Below are 20,813 nucleotides of genomic sequence, written 5' to 3'. Positions count from 1 at the left end.
GATACCCCCTCAGCAAAGTAAGTGGAACCCCTCTTTAGGCTTCTTTTCTCTGCACCAACAGGCTACCTTAAAGTTCTAAAGCACAGAATGTGAATGGTTTGGAAGCTTCAAAGAGCGAGCAGAGAGAGATTTTATTAACCAAATCACCAGAAATCTGAGGTGTGCTTACTGGCACTTAGGCTCTGCCCTTGCTTTCACTAATCTCTATTCTTACTGTTAGACCTGCTCTTTCTTGTCTCACCCTGAGATCCCTGACATTCTATATCACAAACAGTCTCCAAAACCAGCCTAAATAACAAGAGGAACCACATGCATCAAATTATAAGAAGGAAGAAAGAAAGTTAGAAAGGAGAGGGAGGGGTTTAGTAGGCATCCTGGGACTCACCAACATGAGGAAAAACCTGGACTTGCGATTGGCATCTGACATGCAGGGGTGTTGGGAGGCGAGCGTTCTTGTAGGACTGAGCCCTTAATCTGTGGGATCTGATGCTGTCTCCAAGTAGATAGTGTGAGAACTGAGTTGAATTGTAGGACACCCAGCTAGGTTGGAGAATTGCTTGGTGCTGTGGCAAAATCCCATACACATTGGAACTGTGATCAGAATTGTATTATACTCATCCTAATTTAGTGCCTGTTTACCAGCTTTTATAAATGCCACCTCTTCTTCTAAAGTTAAAATAATTTATGTGATTAATTGCTTTTTGGAGGAGCTTATCACCCTTTTGATTCAGTAAACCTGGTTTGCCTTGGGACCTCAGCTCTCTCGTGGGCTTGAAAATTTGATTTTGTAGATAATCCAGCTTTTTCTCATGGTTACAGTTAGAGTGACACTTTTTTGTTGCTTTCTAAATCCTAAGCATGAGTAGAACTTTTTTTTATTACCATTTTAGCCATTTTTAAGTGTACGATTCAGTCATTACGTTTATTTGCAATGTTGGGTGACCATCACTGCCATTCATTTCCAGAACTTGTTCATCCCAAACAGAAGCTCTGTACCCAGTAACCAAAAACTCCCCATTCCCTCCTCCCTACAGCCCGTGGTAACTCTATTATACTTTCTGTCTCTCTGAGTTTGCCTATTCTAGCTACGTAAGAATTCTAGGCACTTTCTTAATAATTTCCAAACGAGGATCTCTGCATTTTCATTTTTCATTGAGCCCTACAAATTTTGTAGCCAGTCCTCTCTTCGACCATATGTGTTGATATTAGTTATCCCATGGAGAAACCCAGACCTTGACCAAGGCATATCAGTGTAGCTGAGAGGCATTCTCAGAAAATGACTCATCTGGGAGCCGCCCACACTTCAGGGAGTTGGAGTATAGCAGCCTCAGTCACGATGATGAGACCTGGATGGCACACGACATCCACTACAAGCAGTGTTAAGACATGCAACAATTTTACACAGCTGGAATTATGGTTTGCGTGTACAAGTTTGTTGTCTCCTTGGTACCTAACACCAGATCACAGATTATACACCCATAAACAAGAGAGTACCACTTTCTAGGCATCATTACCACTACTGTGTAGTGCTGCTTTTTTAAAATATGTCTTTATTGATTTCAGAGAGAGGAAAGGAAAGGGATAGAGATAGAAACATCAAGGATGAGAGAGTCATTGATGGGCTGCACACCCCCTACTGGGGATCGAGCCCGAAACCCGGGCATGTGCCCGGACTGGGAATTGAACCACAAGCTCCTGGATCATAGGTCAATGCTCAACAGCTGAGCCAAACTGGCTGGGCTATTGTGTAGTATTTTTAAAAATATTTTGTGGCTCATTTTTTTATGTTTTAATATATTTTTTGCTCACTTAATAGGCAAAAATAATACTTCAGAGTTGTTTTAGTTGACAATTTACCAAGAAAAATGAAAACACAGAAAAGTTGAAAGAAGTGTACAACTAATACACACATACCTAATATCTAGACTTTATCATTAATATTTCTCTGTTTGCTTTAACCTATACGTAGAAATCTATTCATCCCTTCACCTTTTTCACCCAGCCCCCAACCCCCCTCCCCTCTGAGAGCTGTCAGCCTGTTCTCTGTATCTATGAGTCTGTTTCTATTTTGTTTGTTAGTTTATTTTGTTCATTAGATTCCACATATAAGTGAAAGCATATGGTACTTGTCTTTCTCTGATTGGCTTATTTCACTTAGCATAATACGGAGTTCAATATTTGTTGACTGGTCTTTTTTTAGGTAAAATTTAAATAGAGTGAAATGTGTAAATCTTAAGTGTACCATTTGATGAGTTTTGACAAACACGTACACCTGTGAGACACAAACCTCTTTCAAGATACAGGACATCACCATTACGCCAAAAAGCTGCTTCATGACTCTTTTCATTAAACCCTGCCCCCAATACCTGCCTTTTTCCCAGAGGCAACCACTGTTTTCAGTGTTTTAAATCTTAGTTAACTTGAGCCAGTTCCAGAACCTCACGTCAATGGAATCATAGAGTATGTACTCTTTTTTTTCTTTAATCTTCACCTGAGGATATTTTTTCCATTGCTTTACAGAGAGAGTGGAAGGCAGAGAGAGAGAAAAAAACATCAATTGGTTGCCTCTCCACCGGCGTGCATCAGAAATACGTGGCCTTCGGTGGAATCGAACCCAGGACCCTTCAGTCCTCAGTCCAATGCTCTAACGATTGAGCAAAACCAGCCAGGGTATACAGTATGTACTATCTGAGATCAAGATTCTTTCACTGAGCATAATGTTTTTGAGATCCATCCCTCTTGTTTCATGTACCAGCAGTTTTTCTCCCTTTTTACTGTTGAGCTATAGTTCAGGTATTTATTGATTCTGTTGATGGACCCCTGGGCTATGTCTAGTTTTTGTCTTTTCCGAAAAAAAAGCCTCTATGAATATCAGAGATGCTCTATTTCACATTCATTATTCTGAGCGAGATTGTGCATTTTTATTATTTACCAGTTGTAATTCTTTTTTAATAAATTATATATTTACTCATTTTAATACATTATATATTTACATTTTGATTAATAATTTCTTGAACTTTCAAACATTTTCTAAAACAAGTTTAAGAGCTTTTTAGGCAAAGCTATTTCCTCTGTAACTGTCTTACTTGTAGTTTAGTATTTAACTATTTTCATAACTTTTTCTGGACACTGATGGCCAGTTTTAAATTTTCTTTTTAGTTAAAAAATAGACATTCTATTTTATAATATACTCTAAAATAACCTGAGATAATTAACTACATATACTTTGAACACATTTTTTGTTCTCTTGGAAATTTAATACCACCCCCACAGAAACACACACACACACACACACACACACATACACACACACACAGTCGCAAAACTTTACGAGACAAAATGAGTAGTTTAGATTTTATTTTAAATTCATGTGTAAGTTCTAGGCTACCAGTAGACATAGTTGAGCTTATTATGAAGTTCTGAAATTTAGTAATAAGCAGCCTCTCAGTCTGATCACCAGTTCCAGTGTGTGGGATTCTTCCATGCCACCAAGCAACTCTTCAACACCAGTACAAGTTTCTTCAAACCCTTATATTTGGATTTTGGCTTTGGTGAAGCGTCTGGCACATGAACCAGAGTTTTGTAACACTGAATACCCTACAATTCAACTCAATTCTGACACTATCTACCTGCAGGTAGCATTAGATGCCACAGGCTAAGAATTCAATCCCACAATCCTAGCTCCCCTACACTTCAAATGCCAATAGCAAGCCCAGGTGACAGATTGGAAGTTTCTGAAACCTCCTCCTGGAGTTCAGTCAGTTTGCCAGGGCAGCTCACAGGACCCAGAGAAACATTTTACTTTCTAGATCAGCCAGATGAAAGAGATGTGTCGACATAAAAAGCATCCAAACCTGTAGAGAACTTTCCTAAGTTTACTTGAGCCAAACTGACAACACAGGCCTGAGGAGCAAGATCTCAAGTGCTCTGGGGAGTTAACAGTTTTGCAGGTTCTTTTATACATTTGAAAATTGAGGGAGCATATGGAAGGTTATGGAGGGGATAGCAAGGCAGAATTGAATTACAGAGTAGTTAACAAGATTATGTGCTCTCTTGCGGGTGGTTATTTCAGAGGTGTGTTAACCTAGATGTACAGAAGCAATGGACAGAACTTGCTTAAGGCAAAGTTAAACCTAAAAAGCTGTATGCCTGGGGTGTGACTACCCACTATGACCTGCCCAATAATGAATTTACACTCAAATCACCCAGCAAGTTACTTTCCAACAGAACACTTTTTTTTCCATCCACAGAAACATAGGGCAAGGAATGGGGAAAGGGTTCAGAGCTCCCATGCCCTCTCCAGGTGCACCAACTTCCACATATCCACCAGTTCACTGTCAATGTAAAAAATATTCAAACCTCTAAAGAATTTTTGTGAGTTTTTTTGAGCCAAACTGTCAACAATTGCCAGGGAGTAAAATCTCAACGCACTGAGATAATGTTCCAGAGAATGGCAGTTTTGCACCTTATTTTATACATTACTATCAAAAGAGAAGATGTAAGTGGGTTACATGAAATTCACTGGTGATAGATTAGGGAGGCGGGAGAAAGCAAAGTGGGGTGGCGGGGGAGGAATTCTGGGATTGGGTAAAAAGTAAAATGATACGTCTTTTACATAGGTGGGTATAGAATAGTTAACGGTCAACAGTTAGCATGATAAAAACAACAGTCTTTGCTCTGGTGCATTGCCCTGAGGGGTCCAAAAAAAGGGTTGTTAGCCAGACATTTCAAAGGTATGTTATCATAGATGCCAAAGACAATAGACAGGCTTGTTAAGGTAAAGGTTGATCTTTGAGAAGGAAGATTCTAGCCTACGACTTGACTACCTGCCATAAACTGCTTGTAGTTTAAAAGTTTTAATTTCAGACCATCTTTTGTGGTTACATTAGGTCTCTGGGTTTGCAAGGTTGCCACACAGGCCTCCCCTCAGTTTGTCAGGTTAGTGCGTGGCCCTCTTTGTCCACATCACCAACCTGAAAGACTGTGAGCCTAGATCTCTCAAGTTTTCTTTTTGTTTTTTTGTTTTTAGTCCTCTCAAGTTTTTATGAAGGCTTTCTTACATAGGCATTATTAAATTACTGGCCATTGGTTATTGAACTCAACCTCCAGCTCCTCTCCCCTCCTAGGAGTCCGGGGGGGGGGGGGGGGGGGCGCTGAAAGTTTCAACCCTCTAATCACATGGTTGTCTACACTGGCAGCCAGCCCCCATCCTTAGGTGCTTTCCAAAAGTCACCTCACTTTTATTACTCTCAACACTTAGAATATTCCAAGGACTTTAGGAGCTCTGTGCAGAAAGGGGACAAAGGCCAAAAATATATTTCTCATTATAATCCCAGTATTATACAGCCAAAATGCATTTTTTCAAAGTTTTCATTTCCCCTCTGTGGATGTAAAGGGGCCACATACTAAACCTGATAAGCTCAGCGGAGGCCTGTGTGGCGGCCTTACAAACTCAGAGACCTAAAGTAACCACATAGATGGTCTGACATTAAAACTTTCTAGCTAAAAGCGAGTCATAGTGGGTAGTCAGGTCCTAGGCCAGTATCTTTCTTGACAAAGGTCAATCTTTACCTTATCTGAGCCAATCTATTGTCTTTTTATATCTACATACCTTTGGGATGTCAGAGTAATTTCCCTTTTTCCAAGACCCCTCAGGGCACAATCTCTCACCAGAGTGGGAGACCACAGAGCTCCTCATTGTTACAGTTAATGTGTTAATTGTTAACTGTTAACTATCCTATACCCACCTATGTAAAAGAAGTATGTGTCTATTCCGGTTACTTTTAATCCAATCACAGAGATCTACCCCCTCCCCTTACTTCCCCTCCCCACCTCACCCCACCCACCTTTCTAATCTATCACAATGAATTTCCTGTAAACTCCTTGCATATTCCCCTTTGATTCTGATGTATAAAGTAAGTGGTAAAACTGCCCTTGTCCTGAGCATTTTCGCAATCCTTTGAGGTTTTGCTTCCCAGCAATTGTTGTCACTTTGGCTCAAATAAACTCATAAAAATTCTTACGGATCTGGATGTTTCTTGCTTCAACACCTGGGGAAATAGCTACTGAAAAAAATGTTATTTCATAGCTTAGGTTAAAATACTGCTTTTGGGTCAATCCACTTGTGAACAAGACAATATTTTTTTTAATCCTGGCCCTTCCTCTATCTTGGCAGGATTTAAAGATCTCTAATTAACTGCAGTGTTCCAAACTGTACAGAGATTATGGTTTTCGACAGAGAGCCAAAAGTCTTCTATCAAAGGGCCTATTATGAGAGAAAGTAGAAGGGAGATGAACTGGTTGGTAGCTTGCTCTATAGTAGGATACTACCAGAGAGAACTGCGCCCTCGGGAAGCAGACAAATTCAGGTATCAGGGCACCCAAACTGGAATTCTGCTTAGTGAACTGGCAGTAATGTAAGGTAATGGTTAATTGTATGTGTCAGTGTAAGTGGGCTAACGAATGCCCAGATAGCTGGTAAAACATTATTTCTGGGTGTGTCGTTACAGTTAGTCTCTGGAAAAGATTAGCATTTGAACCCACAGACTAAGTAAGGAATATCATCCTAACCAACGAAGGCGAGGGGTGACTTTCCACTCTGCTTGAGCTGTGGCACCCATTCTCTTGCTCTCAGACACCGGCCCTCCTAGTCCTCTGGCCTTTGCACTCAGGCTTACGCCGCCAGCTCGCCTGGTTCTCCAGTAAACAACTGCCTCCATAGTGGTGTGAGCCAATTCCTGTAATCTCACACATTTATTCATCAGTCTCTCTATATATTCTATTGGTTCTGTTCCTCTGGAGAAATCTGACTAATATCGGTAATATTCTGCACTTGGAAATTGTTTCAAACACAGAATCTTATATGAAGAAAGATGTTCATTATAACACTACAGTCTTTACATAGTTCAACCAAAGCAAACAGGGGTAATTTTGAAAGCTTGACTGTAAACCTAATTGTAAAATTGTTCTAAAGATATCAACACATGAGGAGGAAGCAAGATGGCGCGTAGGTAGCAGCTGCGCCCGCCGCCTCCCGCAACCACATCAAAATGACAACTGAAATACAGAACCACCGTCCCTCAGAGCCTCCTGAGACCTGGCTGCACAGAAGCCCCACAGCCAGGGAGCTGAAGGAGCACCCAGACGGTAGGAGGGGCGGAGACGCGGGCGGGGCGGGGCTGAATCTCAGAGACCCGGCCGCGGCCCACACCCGGTGCCCCGGGTTAAACCCGGGAGGGAATCTCCGCACTGGGGGTTTCCCGGAGGAGGGAGGGGTCCCAGCCCCACAGCAGCCCCCAGCCCAGGGCTCCAGGGCCGGGAAGAGACGTCCCCACAACTCCGGGCCGTGAAACCAGCGGGGACTGTCCCTGAGGGTCGCGGAGGCTGCGGGAGCCCCAGCAGCTCCTCTAAAGGGCCCGGCGCGGACTCACTCGGACGCTCCCTCTGAGCCCAGCGCTGGGAGCAGCCTGAAAGGACCCGGGACACTCGGGGAGGAACTAACCTGCCTGAGATCCGGGCGAGAGGTGGAGGGGCGGCTTCCTCCCAGGCAGAAGGGCTGGCGGAGGCCATGTCTCCCTTGGCGAGTCCTCCCCGCACACAGCCGGCAGGCAGGCGCCATGTCTGAATCGCCAGCACCTGACTCACGCCTTTGGCCCCGCCCCGTGGTTCCCGGGGGCCCCGCCCCTCCCCACCTGCAGCTCATCCAGGCCATTTCCAGGGGCTTTTCTGTGCAAGTGGCCTCTCGAGTCTCATGCTTAGGACTTTCCTAAAATCTCTCAAACAAGCAGCAGCGAGTCCCATGCGGCTTGATAAGTGGCCCCAGCCTGGCACTAGCGGCAGCTGCACTGGCTCATAGCTTGGCCTCTCCTGGGCACCTCCAAGCCCAGCACAAGTAGCAGCCAACTACGGTTTGCTGTGTAGCTCACGCTGGGTGGCCCTGGGCAAGGCACTGGCACAGGCTGACTTTGCAACTCCCGGGAGGCCCCAGAGACAGTGCACCTGGTGGTCAGACTCGACCACGCTGGATTACAACCCTACCACATCCACAAGTGACACACTCAAGGGGCGCACTTGGTGAACACCAAAGCTCCACCGAAGTAAATCCTGCTCCATAGGGGTGTCTCCAGCACAGCAGCTCTCTGGCTGTAGTTGCAGCTGGTCCTCACAGCTGATTGGTCTGGGGGTCATTCCTCCCAGTGACGCCAACAGCAACCAAGGCTCAACTACAACAGGACAGTGCACACAGCCCACACAGGGGAGCACCGAGAAGGCCCAGCTCAGGTGACTGGGGAGGCTGAGCCACTAGACCGTACAGGACACCTACTACACAAAGCCACTCTACAAATTCCAGGAGACACAGCAGCTCTACCTAATACATGGAAACAAACACCTGGAAGCAGCCAAAAATGTGGAGGCAAAGAAACATGTCACAAAGGAAAGAACAGAAGAAATCTCTAGAAGAGCAACTAAATGAAATAGATCCAAGCAAGCTAACAGATACAGGGTTCAGAATAATGGTTATAAGGATGCTCAAGGATATTAATAAGAGTATGACAAAAATAATTGAGAAAATCGATGACATAATAAAGTACCAATTTGAAATGAAGGCTACATGAACTGAAATGAAGAATAATTTACAGGGAATCAACATTAGAGTAGAGGACGCTGAGAATCAAATCAGCAATTTGGAATATGAGGGGGAAAAAACACCCAACCAGAAGAGCAAAAAGAAAAAAGAATCCAGAAATATGAAGATAGCATAAGTTGCCTCTGGGACAACTTCAAGAGGCGCAACAGCCAGGCCGGGCGTGGCTCAGCGGTTGAGCGTTGACCTAGGACCCAGGCGATCAGGGTTCAATTCCCGGTCAGGGCACATGCCCGGGTTGCAGGCTTGATCAATGACTGTCTCATCATTGATGTTTCTATCTCTCTCTCCCCCTCTCCTTTCCTCTCTCTGAAATCAATAAAGATATATTAAAAAGAAAAAAAAAAAGAGGCGCAACATTCATATTATTGGGGTGCCAGAAGGAGAGGAAAGAGAGCAAGAAATTGAAAACCTATTTGAAAAAATAATTACAGAAAACTTCCCCTACCTAGGGAAAGAAATAGACTTACAAGTCCAGGAAGCACAGAGGCCCACAGCAAGACACATCATAATTAAAATGCCAAAGGTTAAAGACAAAGAGAGAATCTTAAAAGCAGCAAGAGAAAAGCAATTAGTTACCTATAAGGGAGCACCCATATGACTGTCAGCTGATTTCTCAACAGAAACTTTGCAGGCCAGAAGGGAGTAGCAAGAAATATTCAAAGTGATAAAAAACATGGAATTACAACCAAGATTACTCTACCCAGCAAAGCTGTCATTTAGAATTGAAGGTCAGATAAAGAGCTTCTCAGACAAGGAAAAGCTAAAGGAGCTCATCACCATCAAACCAGCACTACAGAAAATGTTGAAGGATCTTCTTTAACAAGAAACTAATGAACAAGAGAATCTGATGAACTAAATAGATCCAGATACATTGATGCATGTAACAGATGATCATATTTCAGAGGGAAGAGGGAAGGGGGGTGGAGGGTGGGAAGAGATTAACCAAAGAAGTTATATGCATATATGCATAACCTCATGGATATAGTCAATAATGGGGTGAAGGCCTGGGGAGGGGGTGGGAGCAAGGTGGAGGGGGTCAATTGGGGGGGGGGGAAATGGGACACCTGTAATACTTTCAACAATAAAGATAAATTTAAAAAAAAAAGATATCAACATATAAATATGATGAGAAGCCCACAAACAAACTTGAAACAGAAAATGAGATACTTGTGTTCTATGAATTGTTAAACGTGAATTTAGTAATAATATTCTAAATTTACTTAAATGTAAGCATCAACATTTATGCAGTTCCACCATAGGCTTTGTGAAATAGGCCTATGCGATAAATCTAACAAGCTGGGGGAAGGGAGGGCATATAGCAGGACTGACAAACTCAGAGAATCTGATTACAGACTACTACCAGTGCGGGTTCCAAAGCCTGAAGTCACATCCCTGGCCTCTAGCTTCCTTAGCAAAGGTCAATCTTTGGGGGTTTTTTAGGGCATGTGTACTGACCGGGATTTGAACCAATGACCTCTCGGTTTCTGGGTTGACGCTCAACAGCTGAGCAGCAAAGGTCTATCTTTACCTTGTGAGCCCTGTCCATTGTTCTTATGCATCTAAGTTAACAATCTTTGAAATGTCAGAGTAAGGTTCCTTTCTGATCCCTGAAGGCACAACCGCAGGCACCAGAGCAGAGACCACAGCACCCCTCATTGTTAACTTATTCCCAGAATATCATCCCTATGGCTGTAAACGTGAATCATTAGCTATCCTGTGCCCACCAAAGTAAAAGTGTGTGTTTCTCCATTTTGCTTTTTATCCTAGAGATTCCCCACTTTGCTTTCTCCTGCCTCATTAATCTACCACCCATGGATTTCATGCGACCCTCTGATTCTAATCTGTGGAAATTCTGCTTCCCAATATATGTCCTCAGTTTGGCTCAAATAAACTCATAAAAATTCTCTACAGGTCTGGACATTTCTTCCATTTCTTACGTTGACAGCTTCTTACTAAAGTATATCATTAGTCCACAGATTCTCTCTCTTTTTTTTTTTTCTTCTTTTTCAGCCATATTTGTTCAGGCCCCTGCTTCTCTAAGGAAATGACTGTGCTCAATTTAAAAAAATAGTCAGGTTTTTCAGACCAAACTGATTGTAATAAAAGATATAATGACAATACTGTCAACGTAAGAAACATTCAAACCTGTAAGACTTTTTACAAGCTTATTTTACCCAAACTGACGACAATTCCAGGAAGCAAAATCACAACGGATCGAGAAAATGCTCCAGGGAATGGCAGTTTTGCACCTTATTTTGTTCATTAGCATCAAAGGAGAAGACAGGAAGTTACATTACGTCTACTGGTGGTAGATTAGGTTGGCTGGAGAAAGCAAAGAGGGAAATCTCTGGGACTGGATAAAAAGTCAAATGATAGACATATACATCGTTTACATAGCTGGGTACAGAATAGCTAACAGTAACAATTAACATGATAAACATAACAATGAGGGGATTTGTGGTCTCTGCTCCAGGGCAGCTCAGTGTGCCCTGTGGGGTCCGGAAAAAGGGAAGTTACCCTGACATTTCAAAGGTATGTTATCATAGATGCAAAAGACAATAGACTGGCTCAATTAAGATACAGATTAACTTTTGGCTGGAAGATTCTAGCCTAGGACACCTGCCATAAACTGCTTTTAGTTAACAAGTTTTAACTTCAGACCATCCTATGTGATTCTTTAGGTCTCTGAGTTTGTAAAGGCCAGCACGTAGACCTCTCCTGAGCTTATCAGGTTTAGTATGTGGCCCTTCTCATTCACAGTACGTAAATTATCTAAAAATACTAATGTGTGGGAAACATATAGTTTTGCAGCAAAAAAATTATGTATATATCCATTATGTCACTGTAAATCCTGAATTTTCCTAAATAATTAAAGAGACAAACATTTCACACCAGTAGAAAATTTCTTTTTATTCTGTGTTGATAAATCTGCTTAAACAAATTCAGCCATTTTACTCAAATTGGAACTCAAACACCCGTGAACTGACTTTGCATTGGCGTGCCTCGTATTATCTATCACATTTTAGGCTTAACTCACTCTCAGCTGAGGCAGCCTGAGAAAGGGAAAGAACAAAGCCCCAGCAATCAGCACACTGTGTTCTTGTTCCTGCCGCCAAACAACGTGTGACCTTGAGTGAGTCATTGTTCCACTCAGGGTCTCAGCTTCTGCATCTGTAAAATGGAGCTTGAATTGGACTGAATGCTTCCTAATGTTCCTTTCAATTTTGAAATCCTCTAAAGTTACTGTAAACTTTGTGTTGTGTTAATTAACCCTACACTACTTTTCAGTAATACCAGGTCACTCTATGCCTTCCAGAATTGTAGCTCAGAGCTACTAGGATATGTACCAAGATGCAGTGGGATGGACCAGGTTGGTCACTCCAAGAGGTAGACAAGTTTCATAAATGACATCAAAGAATTGCTCAGGCTATGTTCCACGACAATTAAATTTATCTTTTGGTTCAGAGAAAAAGGCCAGATCACTCTTCTTGCGTCACCTGAGGGTACTATAAAATCAGGAAGAGGGAGCAATTGCACCAACAATCTATTGCTGTGAGGCTTCGTGTCTTCATCATTGTCCTTCATCATCACTGTCAGGAAATTAAAGCTCCAGGACACTTTTTAGATAACTGAAGCCAATCCTTCAAGTGCTAAGAATTTTTCTTTGTGTGTCAGAAACTCAGCCAACCTTCCAAAAATACAAAATATGCTTCCCCTGTACTGTTAGTTAGAATGTTATTAAAATAGCCCGGCCGGGCGTGGCTCAGTGGTTGAGCGTCGACCTGGAATCCAGGCGATCGGGGTTCGATTCCCGGTCAGGGCACATGCCTGGGTTGCGGGCTCGATCAATGACTCATCATTGATGTTTCTGTCTCTCTCTCCCTCTCCTTTCCTCTCTCTGAGATCAATAAAGATATATTAAAAAAAAAGAAAAAAAGAATGTTATTAAAATAACTTTAATCTTATTTTACGAGCATGCTCAATTAACAAGAACATGAATTATTGTGTGTTCTATTGCCCTACAGGTGGTGGCTTCAGGCTTTGAGAAGTGTGGGACTGATATTTCCCACCCCAAATGATCCCAGATACCATGCTTTTTGGTTTCTTACGTCTATGTTTTATAATTATTTTTTTCCTTTTTTATATTCAGATGGTCACATGTCATTTCTAGCATTATTATTATTACATTGGTCTTTGTCCAATATAAAAATGTTTATGATAATTTGCAAAGCAAGAGTAAGAAGCCTTCCAATTTAGACTAAAGTGGCTCTCTGAGTGATATTCACACACTTTAAAGAATGGATCATGTTACACCCACTTTCCTTTTTCTCCCTACTTGGCACTCAGTATCCCATAGATGACCAGTAACTTGAGAATAATTTCAGTGAAACTGGCCATGAACATGATTCTGGGGAAGATAAGTCCCTGGATATAAGCCGGTTCTATGGTCCAGACTGCAATTTCTGACCCACAACACTGACAACAACAGTACCTGGGTTATATATACATGCTTGTAGAACGGTTCTTTAGAATGTAAATGTTTCTAATGATATAGCCATTTGTGATTATTTGATTGACATTTGTATCACCCAATAGACTGTAAATCCCAGAAAAGTGAGGACCATGACTGGTTTTGCTCACCATTACACCCCCAGCACCTAGTCTGGTCAGGTACTCAATAATTTTGTGATGAATGATAGAAAGAAGATGCAACAAGTCCAGAGCCCAGATTTCTGATACCACTGGTCCTGTTCTGTGTGATCTTGGACAGAGCATTACACCTCCTCTGAGTCTCAGATACCACATTTGGAAGAGGGTCTTCAACAGGGTGGTCACAAAGTGTTCACCCACTTTAGACTTCTAATCTATTTAAATACAAGGATAGAAGATGTCATGATTAGAGGATGATTCAGTAGGGAGCTGGAGGAGAGACAGTGCCTGGGGTGGTCACCTGAACATCCCAGGTAATGTTAGGAATGACTCCTGGAAGGTATGTTGTCTCTCTGCTGCCATTTAGACTGGAAAAATTGTGAAGGGGAAGAAGTTCTCATTGAAACCTTCCTTTACCTTTGTGTATCCCTTTCTCAATCCCCCTTACACATCACCATCATTATCACCTTGCCACAGATTCCAAGATATCAATGCCATCATGCCTACCATTCTGTCCTGCCTCTAAGAAAATATTGGAATACACTCATTCACCTATAACTGCAGTTTTAGGAACTTCCTATTACTATACTCTGGACCATCAGGGTTTCCATTTTCCAACTCAGCCTATTCGGGGGAATATTGAACTCATTAATTATTGGGTAAAGATTGAAATTCAGGCCGACAAGGTACTTTTTATAGTGATCAAAGAGAAACTTTTATAAGGCCCCTCAAGTCCTATCTAGAGGCCCCACTATTCTGCCAGCCCCACTTCAGTACCTGGCTCCTAGGAGCACCAGAAAATACAAGTGGGCAAACCCATTCCTACATACCACTTTTTCCTCAAAATCATCATTTGTACCGTAATTACCTCCCAGGATCAGGACTATGGGGAGGCAAGTGAGGCGTTTACCGTGGAAGCAAAAAGTTCCATAATCCAGATATTTTAATAAAACACTTTAAAATTGAAATTAATGCAAAAATTCTTAATAAACAAGATATCAAATTTGTGCCCCCCCCCAGATAAATAGAGCCAGAGCTGCATTGCACACCTTATGTATGCCTCAAATCTTTGAAATATTAAAATGGAACAAAATAACCTTTGGATTAACCTAGGACAACATTGTATCCCCAAAATCTGTTTACAAAGATAACAAGGAAGGCCTTATCATGACTATTAGACCAAAAATTAAAAACATTGTTTAGAATTAACATCACCTTGTTGTGTTATCTGCACCTATAGAAATGCCTTCCTTGTGCTGATGTAATCGTTCCCCTTCCCCTTCTCATAAATTCCCATTGCCTTTGTCTTCTAATTCAAATACTATTTGGGCTTCTGCCTGAATCAGTGTGTCCTGAATAACTATACTTATTGAACTCAAATAAATGCTTTTTGCCTCTCACTTTGAAAGACCTATTTACTTTTAAGTTAACAAAATTTTAATTAGCCAATATCAGGGGCTTTTTGTTTTTGTTTTGCCTCAGGCTCCAAACTGGCTCCTCTTGGTACTTTCTCTGACTCTCTTGCTCCCATTCTGATGAAACAGAACTGTGAGCACACAAAGGAGGCACATTTATGCTCCTTGCATCACTATGTGCAATGTGAACACCTAGGGCTCAGGCCAGGATCATAGCCATTGAAGAACTGGCAGGGAGACACTTTCACCTGATGCTGCCCCTCAGGATGAGCCTTGAAGGGATAGCTCCCAAAGGCTAAGAAAAAGGCTCCCAATGGAACACAGTAATAGTTGAAACTATTACTAATCTACACACAGAAATGTAAGAGACATGTACAGGGTTTTCACATTTTTCCAGGCACCCATTCCACCCTGCATACTGAAGATGGGACCCCTGCCACTGTTGGCGGCAAAACAGCACCAGAATGTTACCAGACCTCAGTTTAGCAACTTCGGTACTTGGGTTCTGACTAAGAAAGAATTCAGAGCCAAGACTCAAATACAAGCAAAATTTTATTTAGGAAGTCACAGAGGTAGAAAAAGTGAGCCATGGCTTTGTGGGCTCAAAGAAACAAGGTATAGAGGCAAAAGAAGGACCCTTGAGGAAAAGAAAAAGGCTTGGGGGGGGGGGAGAGGGGGGGAGGGGGGGGAGGGGGAGAGAGAGAGAGAGAGAGAGAGAGAGAGTCAGGAGGATGTCCTGGGGAAAGCAGGGGATGGGGGAAGGCACAAAGAGAGAAAGAAGTTCTTTTGTCTTAAAAGGTTTTATCTGTTTCCCAAGGTGGGGATTTAGGGACCGTCTCAGGAGAGGATCTCAATAGAATATTCATCAGCTTTCCAGGTGTGTCCTTTCAGGGCAGTGGTCTCCACCAATTGCTTGACCCCAGGGCAAGGGTCTCATTAGTCATCACAGCTGGTCCTGACATCAGCCACGGCGTCGCCCCACCTGGCCTTGCTGCTTTTCTGGGTCTGGAGGTGAAATACAACAAAGGCCCAGATGTTATCTCTAGGATTTAATTAATGCTTAAGGGAGTGGTCTTGCAAGGGCTTGTCTGGGAGTTGTATGAGGCTATCTCCAGCCCTTTAGTTCCTCCTCTAAGATCTTCAACCACAAGACTAGCAGACACACCAGGGAAGAAAAGGTCAAGGGAGAGTCCAAACCACATGACCAGCAATATGAAAGGTCAGGGGGTCTAAACCAAAAGATCATCAATATGCTATAGGGGAGGAAAAGTCACCCTGGGGGTGAGGTTCCACACTACAATTGTCCCTTGCTAAGGACCTGGGGTTTCCCACCGTTTACATTCCATACCTGGCCCATTGTTGTTCCTGCTCTGCTCATGCCAGTCTGCCTCCTACACCATGAAACAGTGAAATCTTTCACTTCCTGCTCCACCAAACATTCCAGTTGTAATAAAATCCACAAACATTATTGATCATTTTCTATCACTCTAGAAGCAAATGCAGTAAGCTATTTCTCTTTGTTGAGCACTGAGAGACCATGATAAATGATGACGGGAGGATCTGTGTTCTGAGAAACTTTTAGTGACTCTGCAGACCGCCCTCTCCACTATCCACCAAAGGGTGGTGGGAGAGGGGGAAGAGGCATCTCATCAGTGCTGCTAGTCAGGGTGCTGTCAAGGATCCAGCTCTACTCTGCTAATGTAGCCAGGGGAAGAATGCCAAAGAAGGAATGCATCTTACTTTAAGTGAATGGGAAGATATTTTTGAAATGGAAATTAATCCTTTTTGAAAATAAATGGTGGAACAGGGCCACTCTTGAACTGAGTACTAATACTGCATAACAGTTGTGGCCAGCTCAGACACTGCAAGTATGTTGGGGAAGTCAGGCAGGGCTGACCTCATGAGTCCCATAGGTAATATTCCTTTGGTCCTAGTTCCTTATTGTGCCCCACCTGGAGTTTCAATATGTATCCTAGGTCATCTCCACTGACCTCTGGTAAAACACTGAGGACTAAGTTTAGCAATAATCCGCTTAAACTCTGCCCAGCTGGCGTGGCTCAGTGGTTGAGCATCAACCTATGAACCAATGGATCTCCTGGTCAGGCAGCTGATCGATCGATTGATGATTCTCTGAATGGCTGAGCTAGGTTTTGAAATAAATTAATTAAATAAAAATAAACAGTAAATTTGAAGATCTAATAGGTGTGTTTTTTGGGTCTTCTTTTTTTTTTAATTTCAGAGAGAGGAAGGGAGATAGGAACATCAATGATGAGAGTCATTGACTGGCTGCCTCCTGCACGGTCCCTGCTGGGGATCGAGTGCGCAACCACTGAGCCACGCCGGCCTGGCTCTAACAGGTTTATTAAGCAATTGTAGTGAATCGGGCAGCATCCCATCTAACGACTAGAAAAGTACTCTGAGGGGTTGTATAAAATGGAAGGTTTTTATAGGAAGAAGGATGGAGAGGTTGAAACTGCAATTAGATCAAACATTAAATCTAGGATTGGTATCATGGGCTTTTAATTTGAGTGATGCCATTGTGAATATGTGGATTTTTCCTTTAACATTTCTCACAATTATTTTTCCATTTTACTCTAAAACCAGAGAGTAAAAAGATAGGGAACCGGAGTTAATCACGTAAATATTTCTTAATCAGAATTCCTACAGGATCACACACAAATATGTCTCAAACCATGAGGAAAGAACAGATGAATAAGAGTAAGATTATTTTCATGTTGATGGGTCAATTCTCTAATAGAGATTCTGAAAATTACCAAATTCAGCTAAAGCCTGCAGTGCTGATGATCTTTTCAGTTTTCCTAGTCGATCTAAGCAGATCTGATTCCTAAAAAGACACCCTTAGAAAGGGCTGGTTCAAAGGAGGCAGGGTCTGCCTACCCCTGCCAGCAATTTTCAACCTGTGTGCAGCAAGAATTTTTAAAACATGTAATACCTGCCTATTTAGTCGGAGCACTGACTTCTTTTCCCTCAGATTGTCAAATACAGAAAAATTTGACAACAGCCCTGGCCAGTGTGGCTCAGTGGTTAAAGCCTCTGCCAGTGGACCCAAGAGTCATGGGTTCAATTCCTAGTCAAGGGCACGTACCTCTGTTGCAGGTCTGACCCTGGGCCCTGTTTGGGGCACCGGGGGAAGGCAACCAATTGATGTTTCTCTCTCTCTCTCCCCCTCCTTCCTCCCTTCCACTCTCTCTAAAAAGCAACGGGAAAAAATATCCTCAGGTGAGGATTAAAAAAAATAAAAACAATATAAAATAAAAAATTTAAAAATGACACCACCAATACAATAACCGTTCAGTGTGAAGGAATCAAAATTATACCTATTCTTTTGTCAGATCCGCAAAATTGGTATTTTTTGGTGTGCCACAGAATTAGTCATTCCTTTGTGTGCCATGCGGTGAAAATGGTTGAAAATCGCGGGCCTAGCCCAGTCAGGGAGGCTGTGCCCACATCCTCCAGCCCCGAGGTCAGCACCTTGGGAGAGGCCTCGTGTCCCGCCGCTTGGCGCTCACCGAGGGCACTCGCAGCCCAAAGGACCACCGCCACCTCCCCTCAGCGGACTCCGAGCCGGGCAAAGGCAGAAGTAACTGTCCCCAGCAGCCACGGCCACGGGGCCTCGGGCTATCTGGCCACCGGTGGTTCACAGGGGCTGGGGGCAGAGCAAGGCCCCAGGCCCCGCGGGAGCCTCTGGGAGCTGAGGCGTGCAGGCGACCCAGCGGCGAGCTCTTCCTGCCGCTCTTCCCTCTGGGGATCCGCTTCAGCAGGGGCTTCCCCCAGTCCCTTGGGGCCGCCATTTATCGGCAGAGCTCCGCCATGCCTCCATATCGCTGACGAGAAATCAGAGCCAGGCAGACCGCGAGGTACACGCATACCACCGGGCGAGCCGATGGCCGGAAGCGGCCCGCAGCGGTCAGGAGCCTCTTCCCGCGCTCCCGCGGTTGGTGGAAATCCTCCACGCCGCGACCCCGCCCCGGGAGCCCAGCGTAGCCGGAAACCGCGCCAGCCCGGGATCTGGGCGCCGGGCCTCCTCCACCGCGCCTGCGCAGTGGCCCCCGGGTCTGAACCCGCCATGACCAGGGGCCTACCGGCTCTGCCCTCCGGGAACGCGCCTCAGGCAGTTTCTTGCTCCGAGGAACTCGGTGTAGGTTAGGTTACACCCGCAGCTTCTCCGGAATCCGAGCTCTAGAACCGAGTTAATAGGTAATAGGAAGTTATGGGTTGTTTCTATTAAGGACGGCTGCTCTGGGCGTTTGCCGTGGGGATTAGCAAGCGCTCGGGAAGGCCCTGGCGGAGAGGTGGGCTCTGGTAAATGATTGTGAAAGAAAGAATGAGTGACTAAAAATCGGTGCGGAGTCCTGCAGCGCAGGGCGAGCAGTGTCGTGCTGACTACAGGCCAGGAGCATCCTCCTAGCAAACCGGGAGACTGTGTCTGCTGTGGGCCAGGCTCCTTCCAGCAGGGACTCCTTTAAACTCGCCCCAAGGCCCAGCCGGGAGGGGCTCTGCTCCTCCCCCCTTTTTTTTTCTAATCCTCTCCTCAGTGGAGGATATTTTTTCCGTTGCTTTTCAGAGAGAGTGGAAGAGAGAGAGAAACATCAGTGTGAGAGAGACACATAAATTGGTTGCCTCCGGCAGGCATCGGAATCGCACCCAGGACCCTGCAGTCTGAGGACTGAGGCTCTAACCACTGAACCAAATCAGCTAGGGCTGCTTCTCCCTTTTACAGGGGAGGAAAGTGCACCCAGCCAGCCAGGCACTCGCAGGCAGCCCCGCGGCTGCTAACCGGCAGGGAAAGGGCGGGAACGAGCCTGCGTCGGGAGAGCGCCCGGCCTCAGGAGCAGGCGGGCGGGTGGCAGCGCTGGCACTGGCCCAGCTCACCTGTTCGGCTCTGAGTCCGTTCATTTATGTGCAACAACCACCCAGACTCTTGCCAGGTGCTAGGGATGAAGAGGAGAAGGGGGCGAAGAGCCGGGCTTCGGGGAGCTGCATCTGGTGAGGGGAAAGTCTGTCTAAGGGTGGACCACAAACTGTGGCGAGTGCTGTGAAGGAGCAGTACAGCAGGGCTGTTTGGCAGCTGTTTCAGGTTGAGGCTTAAATCCTTGAACCAGGTTTTACAAGAATTATTCTGGGTTTCTGCAGCTCACTAATGGTTTATATTGCTAAAGGGAAGCTGGGCTGAGGAAAAGCAGATAATACAATTCTTAGCTTTTATTTACAGCCTCCAGTTCTCTAAGAATCGGGTATAGTCCCATTTAATGTATTTGATCTCTTCTGTGTTTGTACAAAGCATCGTAATATTCTAGTGAAATCATAAGATGGGAGAGCGTGAGACTAGAGGTTGAGCTCCCTTTCATCAGATACTTGACCTTCTCTGAACCTGTTTTTCGTCTCTGTGTAAGGTTATTGCAAGATTTATAAGCCAGGCATGAAATGAATAAGGGCTGGAACTAAGGCAATGGTTGTGGGAATGTATGCTTTTTAAACCGCTGAGTGTATGCTAATTTGCTATGTAGATAACAGATTTTAGTAACTGTAAGTGGGATTATGCTGTACTAAATACCTGAGAATGGGAGAGCAGTTGTAGAGCCAGAGAATATGCAGTGGCTAAAAGAGTTTTGAAAAGCATGCAGGAGAAAGTTCAAAACACCTTGACTAGACGTTAGTAGAAATCTGGACTTTTAAGGACACTGCTGGTGAGAACTCGGAAGGAAGTGAGGAACATGTTATTGGAAACTGAGGAAGGAAAAATCCTCATTATGTAATGACAGAAACTTAGCAAAAATTGTCTCCTGCAGTTATGTTTGAAAAGGAGAAATTGTAAGTGATGAACTTTGACATAGTACTGTTGCTTATTGAAAGTGCCACCTGGGTGTTTTTTTTTTCTTGTTGACAATAAAATGCAAGAAGAGAGAGAGAAATTGAGGGAAAGACTCTTGAAACTCTGAACAAGAAGGAAACAAGACCTACTGATTTGGGGGAGGGGGGCGGAATCTGTGTCTCCATGCGGCAAAATATGCAAAAATTAAGAGAGTCACTCTTAGAGCAACATGCTCTAGAGAAAAGGCTGAGGTCATTACTATATAGCA

At 43.9% G+C, this 20,813-nt stretch overlaps 1 pseudogene; it reads left to right on the top strand.

Annotated features, from left to right (window-relative positions):
- LOC107546733 (isocitrate dehydrogenase [NAD] subunit alpha, mitochondrial-like) overlaps window positions 1–18,561 on the top strand; it is a 44,382-nt pseudogene extending 25,821 nt beyond the window's left edge.
- The last annotated feature ends 2,252 nt before the right edge of the window (window positions 18,562–20,813 follow it).

This window comes from Miniopterus natalensis, chromosome 11, assembly GCF_054644295.1.
Source record: "Miniopterus natalensis isolate mMinNat1 chromosome 11, mMinNat1.hap1, whole genome shotgun sequence".
In the NCBI taxonomy this organism is placed as follows: Eukaryota; Metazoa; Chordata; class Mammalia; order Chiroptera; family Miniopteridae; genus Miniopterus; species Miniopterus natalensis.
The sequence above is the reverse complement of the archived record's forward strand: the minus strand, read 5'-3'. Positions and strand labels throughout refer to the sequence as shown.